The 21,295-nt window shown below is 40.0% G+C and overlaps 1 protein-coding gene and 1 pseudogene across 6 annotated transcripts in view; one reads left to right on the top strand and one right to left on the bottom strand.

Moving 5' to 3' along the window:
* Window positions 1-21,295, bottom strand: part of OXR1 (oxidation resistance 1) — a 345,790-nt gene that overhangs the window by 105,196 nt on the left and 219,299 nt on the right. The window lies entirely within an intron of this gene.
* Window positions 240-646, top strand: LOC308236913 (fatty acid-binding protein 5-like; annotated as a pseudogene). Its single transcript has one exon. The product of its transcript is annotated as a fatty acid-binding protein 5-like (transcript).

Below are 21,295 nucleotides of genomic sequence, written 5' to 3'. Positions count from 1 at the left end.
TCCGAATATGTAATGCTTTACATTTACAAAATGCTTCAACTAGTATTTTCATGTTATGAACACAAACATCCTGGGAGATGGTTTATTCTCAAAGTTCTGCTGAGTTAGCTCTGTGTGGGAAATTAAGGAGAGACTGTTTCCCTGCAGCTTTATAGGTTGAGAAAAAAGAAAGGGCAGGCGCCACGCTCGCATCCCCGCACTCGGCTCCTACGACGTCCCACACGACTCCAGCGCCCAGCATGGCCTCCATCCCGCAGCTGGCAGGGAGATGGCGCTTAGCAGAGAGCAGAGGCTTCCACGAGTCCATGGAGGAATTAGGCGTGGAGATGGCTCTGCGGAAAATGGGCGCCGTGGCCAAGCCAGACAGTGTCATCTCTTCCGACGGCACACACCTCGCCGTCAAAACCGAGAGCACGTTGAAGACCACCCAGTTCTCATGCAACCTGGGAGAGAAGGTGGCAGAGACAACAGCAGATGGCAGGAAAACTCAGACCGTCTGCCACTGGTCAACGGCGCGCTGGTCCAGCACCGGGAGTGGGCTGGGAAGGAGCGCACCATCACACGGTGGCTGGAGGGCGGGGAGCTAGTGGTGGAGTGCGTCAGGAACAATGTCAACTGCACTCGGGTCTCTGAGAAAGTGGAGTAAAAATTCCATCATCCTTCCAGACGGGAACTAGCCATGAGGATATGCGAGCTCAGTTCAATGAGCAAATCTCTCCACACCTTTTTCCCATCGCTGTGTTCAGTTATCACAACCATTTTTTTAAAAAATATATTTTATTGATATTTTACAGAGAGGAAAGGAGAGGGATAGAGAGTCAGAAACATCGATGAGAGAGAAACATAGATCAGCTGCCTCCTGCACACCTCCCACTGGGGATGTGCCCGCAACCAAGGTACATGCCCTTGACCAGAATCGAACCTGCGTCCCTTGAGTCCACAGACCGACGATCCATCCACTGAGCCAAACTGGTTAGGGCTATCACAACCATTTTACCTGCAGCTGTTTCTGAGTTGGTTTAATTAAGATCGACCGTTTCGTTAGTAAATAAATGTGTTTATGCTATATATATAAAAAAAGGCAGAAGTTTTTTTTGGGGATGCTCTGATGTTCATCTTCACATAACTTAGAGCATAGCTGCAGACTCCCAGGGAACAACAGCAGCAGACAGAGGCAGGAATGAGTTGGCTCTCTATTTTTTTTTTTTTACAATGCAAGACTTCATATTAGAAGAAACGCACACACAAGAAGACTTTATAAAAAAAAATAATGGTTTCCAGCCTCTGCAGAAAATGCAAAAGGAGAGTTTCACATATTTACATCTCACATAGGTGGTGATGTTATCTATATTGGCATTGTGTTTGAATCTGAAAGAGAGCTATACAGACACATATCCACACACGTACTCATATCGAACACTCTTGTGAATTTGTCATATGCAGGTACCTACAGAAGCAAATATTTCTCTCTCTAGATGTGCCATATCTACGCAGACACATACTTCCCAATATTTTGTCATTTGCTCCTTGTTGCGCTCCTTAGAAATCTGATAGAAGCTAGACCTGAATCTCTTGCCAGCAAACTGTATTCTTTCAAGGCTAAAGAGAACTTTTCACTGTGCTGAGCGCTGTCCACCAGGCATCTGATGAACATAAGTTTCCAGGGAAGAAACACTGGCTCTTGGGCGTTGCTTCCTCTTCGCTGTTCATCAGCTTTGGGATCCAGGTTCCTTAGAAGCTCTAATATAAAAAATATTTTTAATGCTGTGGTCAACAATGCCACTGCTTCCTCATCTCCTCTAGTTTTTATTCTACATCCTTGTTCTAGTTTTTTATTCATTTTCCTAGTTTACTTCTCGATTTACTTCCCATATACACAAGATGTAGATTGACCAACTTATAATCATGTAAGTTATTGTCCTGTTTTTTTGAAAGTATTTTTTCAATTTTATTGTGGTAAAAAAACTTAACCTGACATATATCCTCGTAAGAAATTTTAAGTGCACAATACATTATTGTTCACTGTGATTATATGACTTTAAATGTTTAAATTTGTTGGTTTTTATGAGGTGAATAAATCTGTTTAATTATATAATCAGAGCTTGTTTGAATGCAATTTTTTTTTTAAATGGTAAGGATAAGATCCTTTGCTAAAGAAAAATTTATGATACAAAAATCATTCCAAGACTTGGGTAATTTTGGAATCATGTGACCTCAGCTATTTATAGATGTTAACTGTTGGCAAGTAGGATTATAAAAGTATTTTTGCTAATATCACATTAGAATGCCAAGGATACAGTCTTAACCTGAGATGTAACTTTCACTTGTAGTGTGTACCCTTATCAAATGCACCAGAAAGAACATTTTTTTTCTTCTTAAATGAGGTGCCAAAAGGGAAATAAATGTGGTCCTGATGCTGAGGGATAAACGGTGTCAGTTCTGAAGTAAGGTTCGCCAGGGAACAGGTGCAAGGGAAGACAAGAGTCACATCTAGCTTCTCTACGAGAAAGGTTACTTGCCAAATATTTAACTAATTTTGCTTTTGAACAGAGAGGGTGTTTTAAGAGCAATCCTTAAAAGACAATTTGAGCCCTGGCCGGTTTGGCTCAGTGGATAGAGCGTCAGCCTGCGGACTGAAGGGTCCCAGGTTCGATTCCAGCCAGGGGCACATGCCCGGGATGTGGGCTCGATCCCCAGTGGGGGGTGTGCAGGAGGCAGCCGATCAATGATTCTCTCTCATCATTGATGTTTCTAGCTCTCTCTCCCTCTCCCTTCCTCTCTGAAATCAATCAATAAATATATTTTTTTAAAAAGAAAATTTGAACTGCTTATAGTAGCAATTATTATCGGCTAGCCATAAGGTGTTTCAAGTGAGTTAGGCTTCCTAGAAAATGCATACTTCACAACATTCCTGTAAGCTTTGCCTGTATAAAGGAGCTTTCACTAAATCAAATCAGGTAGCATGTAACACATATTAATGTGGTTTCCTGAGCAACTAGGGGTCTGAGGCAGGCCTGTGTTAAGCACTGGACTTACAGTGGTGATTCAGCCATCTGATATCCACAGCCCTTTTTATTTTCTTCTTTCTCCTTGTGAACATACTTTCTGACTAAAGAAAAAAAGTCCCTTAAAGTTCTGTGTTTTTCCTTTGGGAAAGATGCCTCCTCTTGAGCAGGGAGCACGTTTTCCACCCTCTTCTTCCTTCCTGTTAGAGTCCTCAGCAGGCTGCACTCAGCAGTCAGCTCGCCTCCTGCTTCCTCTGGGCCGTCCCGGTGAAGGCAGCATTGCACAGCAAAGAGCAGTTAACATTTCTGTTCCTTCCCTTTACAGTCACGAGGCCAGATGTGAATTATTGAACTCTATGCCTCTCAGTATTCCCAGCAGTGAAAATAGGATTTTAATACTTTCTACCGCACTGGGCTGCTACGAGGGTTAAATAATTTAATACAAACAAGGTTCGTAGAATAGTAGTTGGCATGCAATAAGTGCTTAATAAATACCAGGTTTTTATCCTTATGAAGAGCTATAAAAGTATGTGTAGATATTTCACACAGTGCCTGCCATGTTAAGACAACATTCTTTATAACATAGAAATTTATTAGGACAAAATCTTCAAAACAAAGCTTTTCTTAACTATCTGATTTAGAAAATTTCAAATTGTAATAAGAGAAGAAATGCAAAAAGGAAATAAGGAAAAAAAAACACCTCAGATCATAATGAGGAATTAATTTTAAGCTTGGTTTCAAGTGCCTGTAATAAAGTATATCAAAGAAAATGAATGGTTACACACATAAGTTATATAGTATATGAAAATTATTATACCCTGAGAGTTAGGTAATGTTAACTATTTGATTAAAATATTTGCAACAATCAATGGTGCTTTAGAGACTGCCTAATAATGTAAAGTTTTAACTTTTTATTTTATAAATTATTATGATTATTAGTCATCAGATTTCCCTGGATATGAATTATGTGCCTTATATACACTGTTTTCATTTCTATATGATTCTCCTTTCCATTCCCCCCCTTATCCTTACTTATTTGTATTGATTTCACACAAACTTGAAAAAGTATGCTTATCAGAAAAACATTTATTTTCAACAAAGGGAGATAATATTTAAGATTATGGACATTGAGAAGGGGAAACAACAAAAATCAAATAGAATAAAATAAAAGAGAAAAATGATGAAGTGATTAGGTGCTGATTAGTAAGAAAATATATATCGTTTTAGAAGATAATTCAAGATTTTACTGTCATACAGGGCAATCCTGGAAACAAGTCACTCCGCTTGAAAAAGTAGAATGACTTTTTATTTTTTAACGTTTTTATCATACAGGGGTATATAAATTAAGATTATGTAACATTTGGTCTATTAAGACATGTGGCTGGAAACTGATGTAAAAGTTGGAATTCATTATTTTATTTTATTTTTTAAATGTATTACACTTACAGTAACAAAAGTCACCGCTATAGTCCAAAAGCAAAAGTACTCTCCATCACCATCTAATGGCTGGCAAAAACCCTAAGTTTTGGCTAAGCCAGTGGTGGGCAAACTCATTAGTCAACAGAACAGCAAACCGCGGCTCGCGACCACTGGCTAAGCTAATTTTGGAACAGTCCGGAAAGAATGTGGATGGGAAAGGGCAAAGGGAAGAGGTTTGGGATGTCCAGGCTGTTCGTTCATGTGGGACAAAGGTTTTGCTCCACCTGTTGCTATCTCTCTGACCTCACCCTCCCAGTTCTGCAGGTTCTGTCCAATTGGGGCTCATTGATTCTCAGGGCAACATCTCTGCACCAGAGAGGCTCTTCTCCCATTGTCTTCAGTCCCTGATATCCCTATTCCCCACAAAATGCAGTCCAGTTTGTGTTCTCAGTCCAAGTACAAAATCGTGAGTACAACTGAAATCAACACCCAGACTCAATTAGCCCTGACAGAGTGGATTCACTGCTCACTATCACAGGATGTGGCCCTACGAACTTTCCATCAGCGTCCTCTTGCTCACGGAGCTTAAGACCTGCAGGCCTCTTTGCTGTTCTTGGAACACATCAAGCATGTTCCTGTCCCAAGTCCTTTGCACGTTCAGTTCCACTTTTCTTAGCGTGTTCTTCCTCAGACATTGGCCTGACCTTGTTCTGTCATTTATTTAACTTCCTCTTCATATACTTCTTCCTTGGAGAGGTCTTCCCTGATGACAGTATTTAAGGAAGCACTCCATTACCTGTTTTTCTTCATGACACATAACAACTGATATTATACATTTACATGTTTGTGAACAGTTACCTCTACCAGATTTTAAGCTCTAAGGATGTTCTTGTATCCAAAACACTGCGATATTGTAGGAATCAATATAGAGGGTGTATTATTATTATTTTTTTGACATTCTGTATATCTGTTCAATGACCCAACCAAAAGTTGCTGGGCGTATAACACATATTTGAATATTTGTGGAAAACCATATTGACTATATGAATGTATACATTATATACTTTATGCTACTTTCAAAAACGTATTCAAATTAACCCCATTCTTTTATTTATTTAAACATTTTATTTATTGATTTGAGAAAGAGAGGAGAGAGAGAGAGAGAGAAACATCAATTTGTTGTTCCACTTATTTATACATTCACTGGGTGACTGTTGCATGTGCCCTGACTGGGGATCAAACCCACAACCTTGGTATATTAGGATGATGCTCTAATCAACTGAGCTGTCAAGACAGGGCTCTCATTATTTTATTTTAAATTTGCTTCAAATTATTGATTTGATCAGACTTGGGTTGCCATGGACATTTCCTAGAGGAATGTTGCCTAAGTTGAGATTTAAAGGAAGAATAAGTCTGGCAAATAGGATTATGTATTGAAAAGTAGTGGGAGCAGGGAAAAGTGCTCAAGGCAGAGAGGCTCATAAGCAAAGGCCTTCAACAGAAAGAAGTCCAGTGCAATGCAGAATGCTATAAGAGAAGATAAATTAGGGTATTGAGAGAGGAGAGATGTGAGATCAGAGAAATAAATAAGAGCCAGGGCCTTCACATGCCTTGTATATTATACTGAGGATCTGGATATCATTCTGAGGGCAATAGGGAGATAGAACATTGAAGGAAACTCAGGTTTAAAGGGGGCCAGTATAAAACCAATTGTGGAAAGGTTGGTTTTGAAATACCTGTGTGATATCCTATTGGACATGTGTAGTAAGCAGTTGAATTTATGGGTCTAGAGTTTATAATAATCTTCTCAGCTGGACAGTTAGATTCAAGCATCATCTCTTCATAGATGTGAATTACGATTGCTTAGGATGAACATATGCGCATATATCCTTTGCCTAGATTCAACTATTGTTAATATTTTATGCCATTTGTTTTATATTTTCCCTTTCTCTCTGTCATACACACACACATACTCACACACACACACACACAATGTATTTATTTGCTGAAACAGTTGAGGGTAAGTTACATGCATCATGGCCCTTTGCCCCTAAATACTGAAGGGTATACTTCCTATGAATATGGATATTCTTGTACAGAACTTCAATGCAATTTTCAACTTTAGTCAATTTCTTCTGCTATGTCTAGCTTTCACAATTACACAAAAATATAAGAACCACGTTTAGTTGATTTTGTTTGCATTTTCCTTCCTATAAAAGAATAAAGTTTGAAAAGCTATTTCCTTATATTACTGAAGTCTATTTCTTGCAGCCTTAAAAAATTCTAAAGATTTCATTATCTTCATAAGGGCAAAGTCATCATGTGAATAAAAACGACTTGCCCAAGCTGACCTCCTTTGTATAGTATTTGCTTTGATGCTTCTTTATGAGCAAAAAAGCTTCTTAAGGCCCCAGAGAGCATTCTTCCTATTCATGAAACAACACCAGAATGCCACTGGACCTCTGTTCAGCAACCTCAGTGCTTGAGTTCAGCAAAGAAAGAATAGGAAAGAGCATTCTTCATATATATATATATATATATATATTTTTTTTTCTATCTTCAAGAAAGTACCAATCAGGAAAAGATAAGAGGCAGTGTTGAGAGGGGACAAAGTTCTTTGTAGTCGGCAGATAGACATGAGCAGAATAGGAACCATAGGCAGGAACAGAAGGTCACCAGGGTGGAAAGCCCCAGGTGCCTAGCAACATGCAAAACTGGGGTGACCTTTCCTCCCCTAGCATATTGCTGATCAAGAGGTTTGGATCCTTCCCTCACCTTTTGTCCCCTGGCGTGTTGCCAGTCATGTTGTAGAGCCCCTTGAAGGAGGAACAAGGGGTCCAGAGAAGAGCCTCATGAGTCCCATACAAGCCCTCGCACAACCACCCCCTTAAGCATTAAGCCCTCAGGATAATGACTTTCTGACCTACATCAACTAATCTTACGAACAAAGCCTCAGGTCTGTTGACCACAGAGTCAGAGTTTTGGTCAAATTAGAGGCAACATCTAGGCCACAGTTGTGTTTCAGCTCCAGGCCCAGAAAAGCAGCAAACCCAGGCTGAGTGATACCATGACTGACATCAGAACCAGCTGCAGTGGTTAATGACTCCCTTCCTTGGCGCCAACCAATCAGTAGAGATTATGATCATGAAAGGACACACATGGGAAGCTGACGAATATTCTATTGAGACCCTCCCCTGAGACCTCCAGATAAAAACCCCCAAGACAAAGGACCCAGCCCTTCTCTCTCCTTGAGCATTTGCCATTCCCCAGGGCACACTCTGTCTCTCTCTGGAGCAAGCCCTCGCCTTTTGCCTTCTCCTTCCAGGCACATTGTCTCTGCCTTTCTTTTTCCTAAGCTCCAAGGGCCCTTCTTTTGCCTTTGTAACTCATTTCCTGAACCCACACAGCCCAGCTGGCTCACCTTTTCTGCCTCATTAACTTTAAAAAAAAATAATAGTTTATTGATTTTTAGAGAGAGAGAGAAAGGGAGAGGGAGAAAGAGATGTGAACATCCACGGGCTGCCTCCTGAGCATCCCCTACTGGGGATCAAGCCTGAAACCTAGGCATGTGCCCTGACCAGGAATCAAACTGCCAACCTCCGAGTGCATGGGACAATGCCAGCCAATTGAGCCTCACTGGCCAGGGACCTCTGGGCTTTCTAAATATACTTTTTTTTTTTTTTAGTTCCGTGGCTCTGAATTCTTTCTTTGCTGAACTCAAGTACTGAGGTTGCTGAACAGAGGTCCAATGACATTCTGGTGTTATTTCATGACTAACACCTTCTATAAACTGGACTTAATGATTATGGTCACCTTTAAGAAGAATCAAAATTAGAATTCTTAAAGATGCAATGAATCAAAGCAATAGCTAGAGTTAATTCACCAGGCAGTCGGTAAGAGTTCAGAGTAGGATGATATACACCATTAGTATTCTAAGCCTAACATGACCAGAGCTGAACAATGAAGCTTTCTTTATTAGAAGTCCTTTTGCACCCACTTACAAAGTTGCTAAACTGGTTTCTTTGTGGGTATTTTGGTCAAAGAGGAAAAGCATGCCTTGGCTTGTCACTGGGTGCCGAGAGTTGATCTCTAATGGAAAAGGAGCAGACTTATCAGGACTGTTTACCTCCACAAAAGCCCTAACTTAATGTGGCTCAAAGCTACCCACACATGGACAAATGGTTTTCTTCCCTTATCACCCCTCCTTTTTTTTTTAAACATGAGAAATGCACCTGGATTAACCTGCAGTCTTCAGTTGCCCACAGAAACCACCAGTAGATGACCAAACCAGGATCCATTTGTCATGAGACTACTGAAGGTTTTCCCCTAAAGTACATAAACTCAAGAGAGCCTTCACTGAACAGACACATTAAAAACAAAGTTAAATGGTGGGGCTCCAATCTGCCCGGTGTGGTTCAGTGGTCAAGTGTTGACCCATGTACGAAGAGGTTGCTGGTTCAATTCCCGGTCAGGGATCGATCCCCAATGGGGGACATGAAGGAGAAAGATGATCGTTGTTTCTCTCTATCCTTCTCCCTTCATCTCTCTCTAAGATCAATAAAAACATAACAGAAAAGAAAATGATGGAGTTCCAATGTAGTTGTAAAGTTAGGGACTTTGAAATCAGACACAGCTGATTTTGAATTAGCTCTCTGCCAGTTATTTTGTAGCTTTGGATGAATTATATAAAGTTCCCTATTCCCCAGTTCATCACTAGCAAAAAAAGGAGAAAGAACATCTAACTGCCAGGGCATTGACTTAGGTTAATGAGATAATGTATGTAAACTATCTAAGTACAATGCCTGCCATTTGGTAGATGTTTAAAAATAATTCCCGGAACCCTTCACATGCTGACAAAGCCTGACTGAAGCAAAGCAGAAGGACTGGAGAGGAGGCACCCGAGACTGTGTTGGGGGATGGCACAAATCAGTGAAGGAAGAAAAGCAGGAGACGGTGAGGAGTCCAGACAAGAACACAAAAAGCTTGAACTTAGGACCAATGAGGGGGGGGTCCTACTCTTTTCAGACTATAAGGCACATGACTCCAATGTTCATATCTGTGTGACAGAAAGAGAGTGGTGCTGCCCTTGAAGGGAGAGGAAGAAATGACTTGAATAAAAAATGGTCATTTGAGCCAGGTTGGTGTGGTCAGTGGTTGAGCATTGACCTGTGAACCAGAAGGTCATGGTTCGATTCCAGGTCATGGTTCGATTCCCGGTCACAGCACATGCCCAGGTTGCAGGCTCAATCCCCAGTAGGGGATGCGCAAGAGGCAGCCTATCAGTGATTCTCTCTCATCATTGATATTTCTATCTCTCCCTCTCCCTTCCTCTCTGAAATAAATAAAAAAAAATTTTTTTAAAAAAAGGTAATTTGCATTCTGGAGATATTTTCAGGGACTCTCAGAATATTAGGGGTAAGTAGCCCAGCTCACACTGGACATGGGGTGCTTTAAGCTGGACAGAAAGGTGAGCACTCAAGTTCCCCTTTAGAGAGTCAGCTACATATAGGTGAGTCGATACCACAGCAGAAAATAGGAAGAAAGAAAGGAAGAAGTGTAGAGAGAGGCCGGAACAGGAAGCCAGAGACCATGTATTTGTAGTTAGGTCAGGCATAACAACCCTGTCCTTTATTTTTCAGCCTTAAAGGCAGAGTGCTAAAACAACTGTTTGTAAAGGTGTTGGAAGGCATCATGGGAGGGCTCTTGGTCATTGGTCAGTTAGGATCTTCTTGCTAAAACAACAAAAAACATTCAGAGAGGGTTTCTTTCTTTCTTTTGGAAGGGGAGGGGGCCTGGGAAGGGGTTACGAGTAGCAAAAACTAACATTCCCCACGTGTTTACTTAGTGGCTAGTGCTCTGGTGTGGTAGGCAGAACAATGTCCTTGTCCTAATCCCTAGAGCCTATGAATATATTACCTTACATGGCAAAGGGGAAGTAAGGCTGCGAACCATTTGGCCTTGAGAAGGGAAGTTGTCCTGGTGGGCCCGATGTAATCACAAGGGTCCTCATAAGTGGAAGAGGGAGGCAGGAGAGTCAGTGTCGGAGTGATTCGTTATGAGAAAGACTTGACTGGCCTTTGCTGCCTTTGAAGATGGCAGGGGGCCACTAGCCAAGGGTTATAATTAGAAACCTCTAGAAGCTAGAAAAGGAAAAATAGTAAAAGGATTCTACCCTAGAGCCTCCAGAAAGGATGCAGCCCTACCCACATATTGACTTAAACCAGGGGAGATGCATTTTGGATTTTAGACTACCAGTCCTATAAGGTAATATATTTGTGTTGTTTCAAGCCACCCTCTCTTTTTGGTGATTTGTTACAACTGCAATAGGAAAGTAATACATCTCTGGTAAATACTCTGGTGAATGTATACCAAATCTGAGGCAGGCCCTATTAGTAGCCCCATTTTACAAAAAATACTCTTGTCCACTATTTCTTCCCCCTTCAAATCTTCCGAAATATCTGGAGAGGGGCCTTCAATCATCATCTCTCTTTCTTAGAAAATTGCTCAATATAGTTCTACCCATCTAATGATACCTCTGTCATGGTATAATGAAATGAGAATGGGTTATAATCATACCTAATAAAAACAATATGCTTGTCATTGTGTTAGGATGACTAGTTATTTTTATCAGTTGCTTTCAACCAGGAAAGTAAAAAGGACCTTCCACAAATAACTAAGTGCCATTCCTTCAAGCTCAGTATTTATGTTGTTCCTTGAGGCTTTTAGCAATGACCTTGTTCACAATATTAAATCCTAGCTATTTCTGTCCTGGCTCCTCCCTTACAGAATGTGGTTGGCTCAATTAAAGCAGGCCATTAGGCAAGCCTCCACGGACTCGTTGGAGAAGAAGGAAGAATATTTGACCTGTACAAATAGACCTCAGACAGAAACCAAATCAGCAATGCAAGAAGCCAGTCATGCCCTGTCCTTATGTTTTAATTCCTACAGTTAACTTATAAATTATTCCTTTAAAAATTTTTAGTTTTTGAGTGTAAAATATTACTGATATATTTTATCTTGATGAACTATACAGTAATCTCTTCTAAAAGCCTGCCTTTCCCAGGGACATCTTTTTCCTCACACCCCTTCAGCACAAGGGAATGATTCTGCCCTATGGCAAATTAGAAGTCCCAGGATGTCACATCCTTCAATTCGTAAGGTTTCAAGAAATATAAGCTGAAGAGAGCATTATGTGGCTCTGCCCTAGTAAATGATTGTAATCTGAGGTGGCTTTTTAGCCAGAATGGCATCCTGTGCTACCTCAAATCCTTTGTGGAAAGAGATGTGTGAATCATATGCATATGTATGTTCACAGGCCACATAAACACAATCACATGCTTGTGCACATCAGTTTAAATCATTTCTGAAGCGCTTCCCTCTTGGTATAACCTTCAGGCTTATTACATAAACTTTTTGGAAACCACTCTATGAGAACAAACAATAACACTTATATAACTGTTATCAAAAGAAAGGCATGTCTTTTATGTTATTGCAAACAGCTGTACAACCATTTGCTAATCAGCTGTGTGCTGAAAAGGCAATAAACAGTTTTATTCAATAAAACTCTTCCTGTCTCCTCTTTGTCCCATATTTAAAATCATGCTATCCAGCACTTTAATAAAGCAACTGAGATTGGTTACTGCATACATTTCTGCATCTGTCCACAGTAAACAGATGGATGAGTTCAAAAGCAGTGATTTTTAATGTTGCGAGACATAATTAGAGCAATACCAAAAGAATTTTACAGAAAGCTAAGAACCAATACCATATCTAATTTGGAGTATATCAATAATACCATATCTAATTTGGAGTATATCAATAATACTGGCAGAAAGGGAAAAGATGGTGACATCTGAGAGTTGTTTGTAAAATTCACATAAGCATGCAGACTCATCCAAAAACTTAACATTTTGTGTTTATTCTACTAAACCATGAACACAGGGAACAAGTTTTGCACTCTGTCCACTAACAGCAATGACTTTCTTCTAATCTATGTATATAAAAGCCTAGTATGCAAAGTGTCCCCTTGGGAGTTCAACCAACTGCGAGTTCCATCACTTGCTATGACTTGCGCTTACCACCAGGGGGCAGCATGGAATGAAGGAAGGCCCCTGCCGGCGGCCAGCAGCTGGGGAAGGGAAGCCCTGGCCAGTGGCTGGCAGTAGCTAGGGACCCTACCCATGCATGAATTTCGTGCACTGGACCTCTACTATAGCCATATTTTCTGTTCTCGTGGCGATTAACAGCCTATGTTTTTCAACTAACATGGCAGCCCATGACTGTGGAACATAATAAGCTTTATAAGTAGACAATAAATTGGAAGGGAACGAGCAAGGAGTCCAAATATGTTGGCTCTAAATCTAATGAATTGCACAAACCTTAGATAACTCTTTCAAATTAAACTTAGCAAGATCCTTTCCTGTTCTAACATCTACTTTAACAATATGATATAATTAACCACACCTATGAGATCAAATGATAATCAGCACCATCTATAACTCATAATAGTTAAATTGCATTTGGAATGACCAATGATAATGTCACCACATGAACTACTAACTTACATGGGGGTAATTTTTAAGTCAAGAGGGAAAACTGAAAATTTTATGATTGAAAAAGTCACGAAATCACCAATACATATTGTATACACATGTGTGTGTTTGTATATATAACACGTAGAGAAGTTTTTAAGCACATTAAAGTATGTTTCAAGGAAGAACAAAAGGAAAGTCTATATGTAGAGGTTTGGATACTCAAACCTCTTTCCAATAACTGTGAACCCCTACTGATAAATGGGATATGGATGGGGGATTATAAATTATTTTTGTTTGCTTTTTGGTATACCCTGCTTTTTAGTCCTGTTATTCATATTAAACTATAATTTTAGTAGTTTTATTTATTGTGAGGTTTTGATGACAATAATGGAGGCACATTTTATATATTTTGGGTCTAAAATCCCTGAGTAAGTTCAAGGTGATTTGAGTCCACTCCAGCTACAAGTGGTAGACATATCTACGGATATCACTGAACTCTACATGGTCCCCTTATTCAAGAGGTGGGTCCATGCTGGCATATGGTCCTGAGCTGACTAGATGATGAGGTCTCACCTGACACTTGAGTCAAAGGCTGTTCTTCCAGGAATAGACATGCTGGGCATTCAGACACTCTCTCAAACTGAAATAGGAGATGAATTCTGGAGCTCAGACCATTGGAGTTAGATCTCAGTTGAAGTTAGAACAACAAAAACTGTGTTCAAGTTAATGGACATGGAGAGAAACCTGCCTATATACAGGAGAATGGAAGACCTGTAGAGAAAAGTGGAAGTCAAAGACCATGGGGAAGCAGGTAGAGAAAGAGAGACGACCTTAGCTCCTGATTGTCTAAGACTCGAGTCCTGTCTCCACAAAGCATGGACTTTGGATGTCATTGCTAGACCAATCATTACCATCTCTATCCTTTTGCATATGATTGGGTCAGTTTTAAATTCTTGAGACTCAGAGAGACTTGATTAGAAAGAACATTACCATTTTAAGAGTATGAAATAGTCTACTAGAAAATTTGTATATTTTCTCATTTGACCCTTATTAAAGCTCTTAAAAATATTACTCCTATTTTACAGGCAATAAAAAGGAAGGAGGAGGGTATTTTCAACATTCTAGAATTTTGTCTAACACAGATTTTCAACTCAGGACTGCCCATCTCCATCACGCCATACAACCACCACCATTCCATCCATGAATGCTCTTATTTTCCTAATAATTGCACCATGCCCAGAATTCCCCTAGATGGTGGGGCTTCCTCACCCCTAACACGATGGAGCCAGAGTTGCCATTGGAGGTCTTAGATCTCACCCCCATTCTGTATATGTGATGGTACTGCATACTGGGATTGAGGTCATATGGGTAAGGAGGTCTTTCTGAAAGTACAGGCTATTTTAAAGAACCATAGGCTTTTTAACTGATCTTTAAGAACACTGAGGATGGGACCATGTTTGTACCTGGTACATAATAGAAATTCAAATATGTAGAGAGTTACGGTTAATTTTATGCATAAACTTAGTTGGTGATGTGCCCAGTTTTTTTAGTCAAACACCAGCGTAGATGTGGCTGTGAAGGTATTTTTTAGATGTTATTAACATTTAAATCAGTGGACATTAGGTAAAGTGAATTACCATCCATAATGCGGATACACCTTAGCCAATCAGCTGAAGGCCTTAAAAGACTGAGTTTTCCTGAAGAAGACCACAGTATAGAAATCCTGCCCAACTTTCCAGACCGCCTGGCCTGCCCCACAGAATTAGGACTAAAGACTACAATGAGCCCTAACTGGTTTGGCTCAGTGGATAGAGCATCGGCCTGTGGACTGAAAGGTCCCAGGTTCAATTCCAGTCAAGGGCATGTACCTTGGTTGCGGGCACACCCCCAGTGGGAGGGGTGCAGGAGGCAGCTGATTGATGTTTCTCTCTCATTGATGTTTCTAGCTCTCTATTCCTCTCCCTTCCTCTCTGTAAAAAATCAATAAAATACATTTATAAAAATAAATAAATAAATAAATAAATAAATAAATAAATAAATAAATAAAATACATGTTTAAAAAAAAGACTACAATGACTCTTACCTGAGTTTCCAGCCTGCCAGCTTGCCCTACAAATCTCATCTATGCCAGCTCCCACAATCACAGGAGCCAATTTCTAACAATAAATCTCAATAGATAGATAATCTATGATTTATATATTTTACACATTATATACAAGGTGTCCCAAAAAATGTATACACACCTTCACAGCTGATAGCTCAGTTGATGTTTCTTTCTTTTCATATTTAACGTATCAGAATATATAATTATTCCAAGTGCTTATACATTTTTTAGGACACCCTTTATACTAGTATATACATTTCCTATTGGTTTTGTTTCTCTGGAGAACCATGACTAATCAGTAGGGTTTGCTGAGGTTGTTGGGATGGGAGAATTTAATTCAGGAGATGTTAAAGAAAAAAGTAATTTCAAACCAGGAGCCAGTCCTTTGTAAAGGTGAGGGTAGAGATCCGGAGTGGATGGCACTTAGCACAATGCCTTAACGAATGGTTAAAATACAAATGCAGGCTCAGTGTCCAGCCTGGGGTGGGGGTGGCAGGTGGGAGGCTAAATAGCTGTGTAACCCTCCCAGTTTTGGGTAGGGTTGCAGAGTTAGAAGGCTATTGGGGGTTGTAAAAACAGGTTGCAGGAGACAGAGGGTCCAGCAATGTGTCAAGAGGCTGAGAAAGAATCCCCAGTGGTCAGGAATTATCAGTAAATTCCTAGAACAGCGGTGTCAAGATGAAATTTGAATAATTTCCTGTTCTTTGCAGTAATCACCTTCACCTATTGTTCTCTCCCATCCTTCAACCTACATTAACTTGTGTACTAATGTTGTTTTAGTTGTGCTTTGGGGATCAAAAGGAAGAAAGTGGGGGTTTCCAGCCTGAAGCATAGTGGGCCCATGAGTGAGCTCTGGCACCCTATGCTGTGGGTGCCTTAGCAAAGGGCAACTTTAAAGGTAAGAGTGGCAGAGAAGCAGATGGAGGTAGTCTGACTCAATGACAACTATGTTAACAAAGTGGATGGGATAGAGTGTTATAAAGTTTACACTAAAAAAGTCATCACTGCATGACTTGCAAATCCTTTTTCTACTCTTTATCTTTGACATTTTAGCCTGCAAAGTCTAACTCTCATTACTTAAGCTTGTGGCTCACTTGGAAAATTTTATCTGCTATAAAAATATTAACCTTTCCCAGTAAGAATGTTGATAATAATCCAATGTATTTGTGGACCAAAAGAAAACCAAAGATCTCTTTTTGTTCCTCGTTGGAGAATAAATATGACCCAGTCCAGATATCTGAAGGAAGATAAAGTATGAAGTCTCTATAATCATTAAATTCAGGTTCAGTGTTCTTTGCACTTCAGACCATTGAGTTACAATTGTACTTTATTTCAAAGTGGTAGACTGACTTCTACTGTTTGAGATGCGGAATTAGTAATCTGATAAAGGGGATGCTGACATTTTCTCCTTTCAGTAGAAAACAGCAACTAGATAGAAAGAAAAGTGGACATGCCTGGCCAGTGTGGCTCAGTGATTGAGTGTCGACTTATAAACCAGGAAGTCATGGTTGGATTCTCAGTGGGGCACATGCCTGGGTTGGGGACTCCATCCCCAATCAACAATTCTCTCTCATCACTGATTTTTTCTCTCTCTCTCCCTCTCTATTCTTCTCTGAAATCCATAGAAATATATTAAGAAAAAGAAAAGTGGTCATCGTGCATGAGAGGGAGGTAATACTATCCTCTAAATGAAATAAGGTCCACTAAGTGAAGCCACTGCAGTTGTCTACAAAGTCCCCTCTTCCTCATTCATTCATAATTTCCTCCAAAACAAAAGCTAATTTCTGTGGCAATTTTCCAAGTTTTATCAAATGAAATCCATACCAAATACTTTTTAAAATTGAGAACATGAGCAAAAAATACTTTTTAAAGTATAATACATTAAATTTCACCCTAAATTTCTCAAATTAATAAACATATACTTGGCATTTATTTCATTGATGTGAGCCTATGAATCGTTAAAGAATAGCTGAAAACTTAGTTTAATCACAAAGAAATAATGTTAATTCTTTTAAGACCCTAGTGCCATTTAGTCAATAGAATGGACTTGGCCAGTAAATAGTCACAGATCAACCTAGCTTCTTGTTATCACAGAAACAGTCCATCACCTTCTCATTGGGGAAAAGGAAAAACAAAAACAAAAAACAAAACAAAACAACAACCCAACACTATCTGGCTTGTTAACTGAAGACTAAGGTATTATTAAGGTAATGTATGTTATTACTTGTACTAAAGGTCCACCTTGCCTATAGTCTTTAATTGCCTAAATGGTATTAAATCTAGAGTCACATATTTTTTCTGGACCAACAATTATTTAAATACTGAATACCAAGCTCAAATCTTTTAAATTTTTGTGGTATTGGTCAGCTTCTTTGAGCTAACAGAACATATCATCATCTACATTTTGGTTACAGAGCAAGTAATCATGGTGATGATTGAAATTTTCTTTTCATAGTTTGTGTTTCCACTGTCTCAGGAGGTTGGGATGTGAGATTTTGTAATAATTGCCTAACAGCGGCTTTAATTGACCACATTTGAACATAACCGGAAGCACCTGCAATGGCAGCCGTTTACACCGGAACCCCTGGGGTCTTACAGAGTAGAGGTTTTCATTTTGGTGAATTGGTAATTCTTTGTTTTAGTTATACTATTGCTGTTGCCTTCTACTCCCATTAGGTAAATGAGAGTAAAAAGATCCTTGGCTTCCCACTAACATCAACTTCTGATGGTGGAAAAAAACTGCTCTCTTTCTTGAAATTATAGTTAAGTATTAATTTTCATTTCTTCACAATCCCCCAAAGCCTCAAGCAAGGTAATGGGGACATCATGAAGTTTCCTCTGATAATCAGTCCTTAGATTCTCCCATTATTGGGTCAAATGGGAGACCTCACAATACACTCCCAGAGGCCTTGTGATTCCATAGAGCTGTCTCATCCCCATGGCTCCTGGCGAGACAGGAAAGGTTACCTTCACACCTATGCCTTCCTAAGCCATGTGGGGATCATGTATGTCAAGTGTAAGAACAGAGGGTGCAGACACAAATGTTCTTGAGGAATAGCTGAAACTAGTGGCAATCCTGGAAGATGAGTGAACTTCAAAAGTCATATTGCAGCTTGATTGACTATGACCCCAGTCAGTTAGTCATCAGTGATCCATAATTCATCACTGATCCGTAATTGGTACTAATTCAAATATTATAGATTTGGTAAGCAATGATACAGTCTTCACAAAAGGGTTCCATCTACTTAAAACATGAAGTGCCTCCTGTTAATTTTCTGAGGGCAGGATATCCTATAGCTGTGAGATTAAATTTTCAAAGACTATATTCAAGGGCAAAATTTGTACTGGAATTTCATCCTGAATGTATTCCATCTGGCTTATATAAACATGAATATTGAGCACTTCAAATTTAGCAACAGTCCTGCTCATAAGGTTGGTTTTTATAGATATTTTTATGATTTCCAAAAATACTAAAAAGCACTACTGTTAATTACTATACAGCTATATAAAAAGTAGATGAAAAACAGTTATCCATTGAATTTTGCAACCTTTTGGTTCGCCTAACACAATTTTTAACATAAGTCAAAATTAAAATATCATCTGGTAGCCACAACCAATTTATTTTTGTTTGTTTCATGGGATTCATGTGTGTTGCTAAGGATGCAATGTCATCCTATGTAATAAAGAGCTAATATGCTAATGGTTGTCACACCATCATGCTGTAACGACTGATCAGCAGGAGGCTGTGTGTGTATGCACGGCGGGGTGGAGCCACTGAGAGGTGACTCGAGGGACCAAGGGTGGCCTTGAAGTGGCTAGAGAAGGCTGGAGGGGTCGGGGGTGGGGCCAGGCATGCTCGAACTCTGGGTGGAGAGGTTAGGGTGTCAAGGTAGGGCGGCGGGCAGGTGGGTGGGTGGGGCCGTGTGATTTCACATGTGGAGTCACTAGTATGATAATAATAATCATTTTATGAAATCTAAATATCATAGACTTACAGAGAAGCAGACTTGCCTAGATACCTAACTATTTTTAGATAATACTCCAAAATTAGGAGTTTAGAAAGCACATATGGTAAGGAAGACACAAAGCATACAACATATCTGTGAATCACCAGCACCATCATTTATGATCATCCTTTTCTTTAGTCCACAATTTATGGGAACAAGGCTGAGGATTCCCTGTTATTACACTATAGTACAGTTGCATTAGGGGACAAGGGGGTTCTGTTCTCTCATAAAGTGCTAATCCAGATAAAGTTGGTAAGGGGTTTTAGAACAACTTACTCAAAGTTTGGACAAGGGCAAAACTTTTCAACTAAAGAGAAATAAAAGTATTTTAAAATAAAAGCTCTCCACCTTACTGCCAAAAAGAGCCCAGAGACAAAAAAGGGCTTTATATTTAGAAACATGAGAGTTGGTCATATTTTCTCTATCAAGAGGTATCAAAAGAAATCTATTGCTAACTACATGATGTGGGATTTTGTAAGAATCCAGCAATTCAGTTGGTGGCAAATCCAATCCCACCCCCAAATGGGACCCCTGAAAAAAAAAGTGGGAGGAGCCTCAGTTGCATTTGATGGCGTGATGCCTGATTAAGGGAGATGATTGTTCCATTGTTAGAGGAGACTTAGAGTAACCTGCCGAGTGCAGGGAGCCACCCTATGACAAACCAGAGAATATCAAAAGCAACCAGGCTGTTCACTATATTCCACAAATGAGTGAGATCATGTAGTATTTATCTCTCTCCGACTGGCTTATTTCACTTAGCATAATGCTATCCAGGTACATCCAACATAAACTGATGAACAAAAATAGATCCAGAGACAGAGAAGCATCGAACTGTCAAACCTCAGAGGGAAGGCTGGGGAGGGGCGGGGGGTAAGAGATCAAACAAAGGACTTGTATGCATGCATATAAGCATTACCCATGGACACAGACACTAGGGAGGTAAGGGCATGTGCTTGGGGGGGGGGGGGGGTGGGAGTGGCCAGGGAGAGGTCAATAATATTGTAATAGCTATGTACTACGGATCAGGGAGGGTACTTGAAATATCAGGGAGACCACTCTGTAAAGTATATGATTGTCTAACCACTATGTTGTACACCTGAAACTAATACACAATAATATTGAATGTGAACCATAATTTAAAAAAATTTTAAAAAAAGCAACCAGGCTGAAGGCTCTGGTGAAAACAAGGGCTAGAGAGGAAGCCCATGTGGGACAGTAGTTACCATTCTTCTAACTAGTTGCTCTTTACCAACTCTTGTCCTCCATCAATCTTATTTTCCCTTCAAAAAATTATATATACAGACAGTCCTCGGGTTACATCAGACTCCACATAGGTTGTTTCGTGGTTATGTTGCCATCTCCCATTTATTTATAAAAAAAAAAAGTTCCGTCACTTCGACATATGTGCTTTATGTTTTTTATTATTTATTTACCACAAGTAAAGGTCAGGAATTGTTATCTTTCTTTTAAATTTTTTTTGACTGTTTCCCTTCATTACTGCTGTGTATGTGCTCCATGTGAGTGATGTAGGTGCTTACGTAGGTTGGTTCCGACTTAGGGCGAAAATCACGTTACATCACGCAGTAGGATCGGATCTCCTACGTAACCCGAGGACCTACTGTATGAAATTCATGCAAGAGTAGGCCTTCCTTCCCCTGGCTGCTGGCACCAGCTTCCCTCTGGCACCTGGGACCCGGGCTTCCCTCCAGCCGCCGGTAGGCACCTGGGACCCGGGCTTTGCTCCGGCCCCAGCTTGGTCCGGAAGGACGTCCGGAATGATGTCCTGCCTAATTAGCATATTACCCTTTTATTATTATAGATATGTATATATGTATATATAATTTCCATTTGTTTTCCTTAATAGAAGTGGTTTTGTTTCAAATCTTGATTCCACCTCTTAGGATCATTCTGGCCTTGCCTCTGGATCAGTGGTCAGCAAACTGTGGCTCGCAAGTCACATGCGGCTCACGAGCCGCGGTTTGCCGCTCTGTTGACTAATGAGTTTGCCGACCACTGCTCTGGGTGAAGTTGCTACCTTAGTGTTGCTGTGAGAAGCAAATGAGGCTAATCACAGAAAGCAAACCAGTGCCTTTAACTTTCTGTTTTTATAGTGACCCGTAAATATTAGTCATCACCATCACTATTTAGTACACAGATCATAACCTGAAGTCATTTTACGTTTTGGTATTTTTCTTATGTATTGGCTGTTTACTCACACAAGAATAC

The sequence above is a fragment of the Plecotus auritus genome (genome assembly GCF_963455305.1).
Source record: "Plecotus auritus genome assembly, chromosome: 11".
Lineage (NCBI taxonomy): Eukaryota > Metazoa > Chordata > Mammalia > Chiroptera > Vespertilionidae > Plecotus > Plecotus auritus.
Note: the sequence above shows the minus strand (reverse complement) of the source record. Positions and strands in the feature narration are given on the sequence as shown.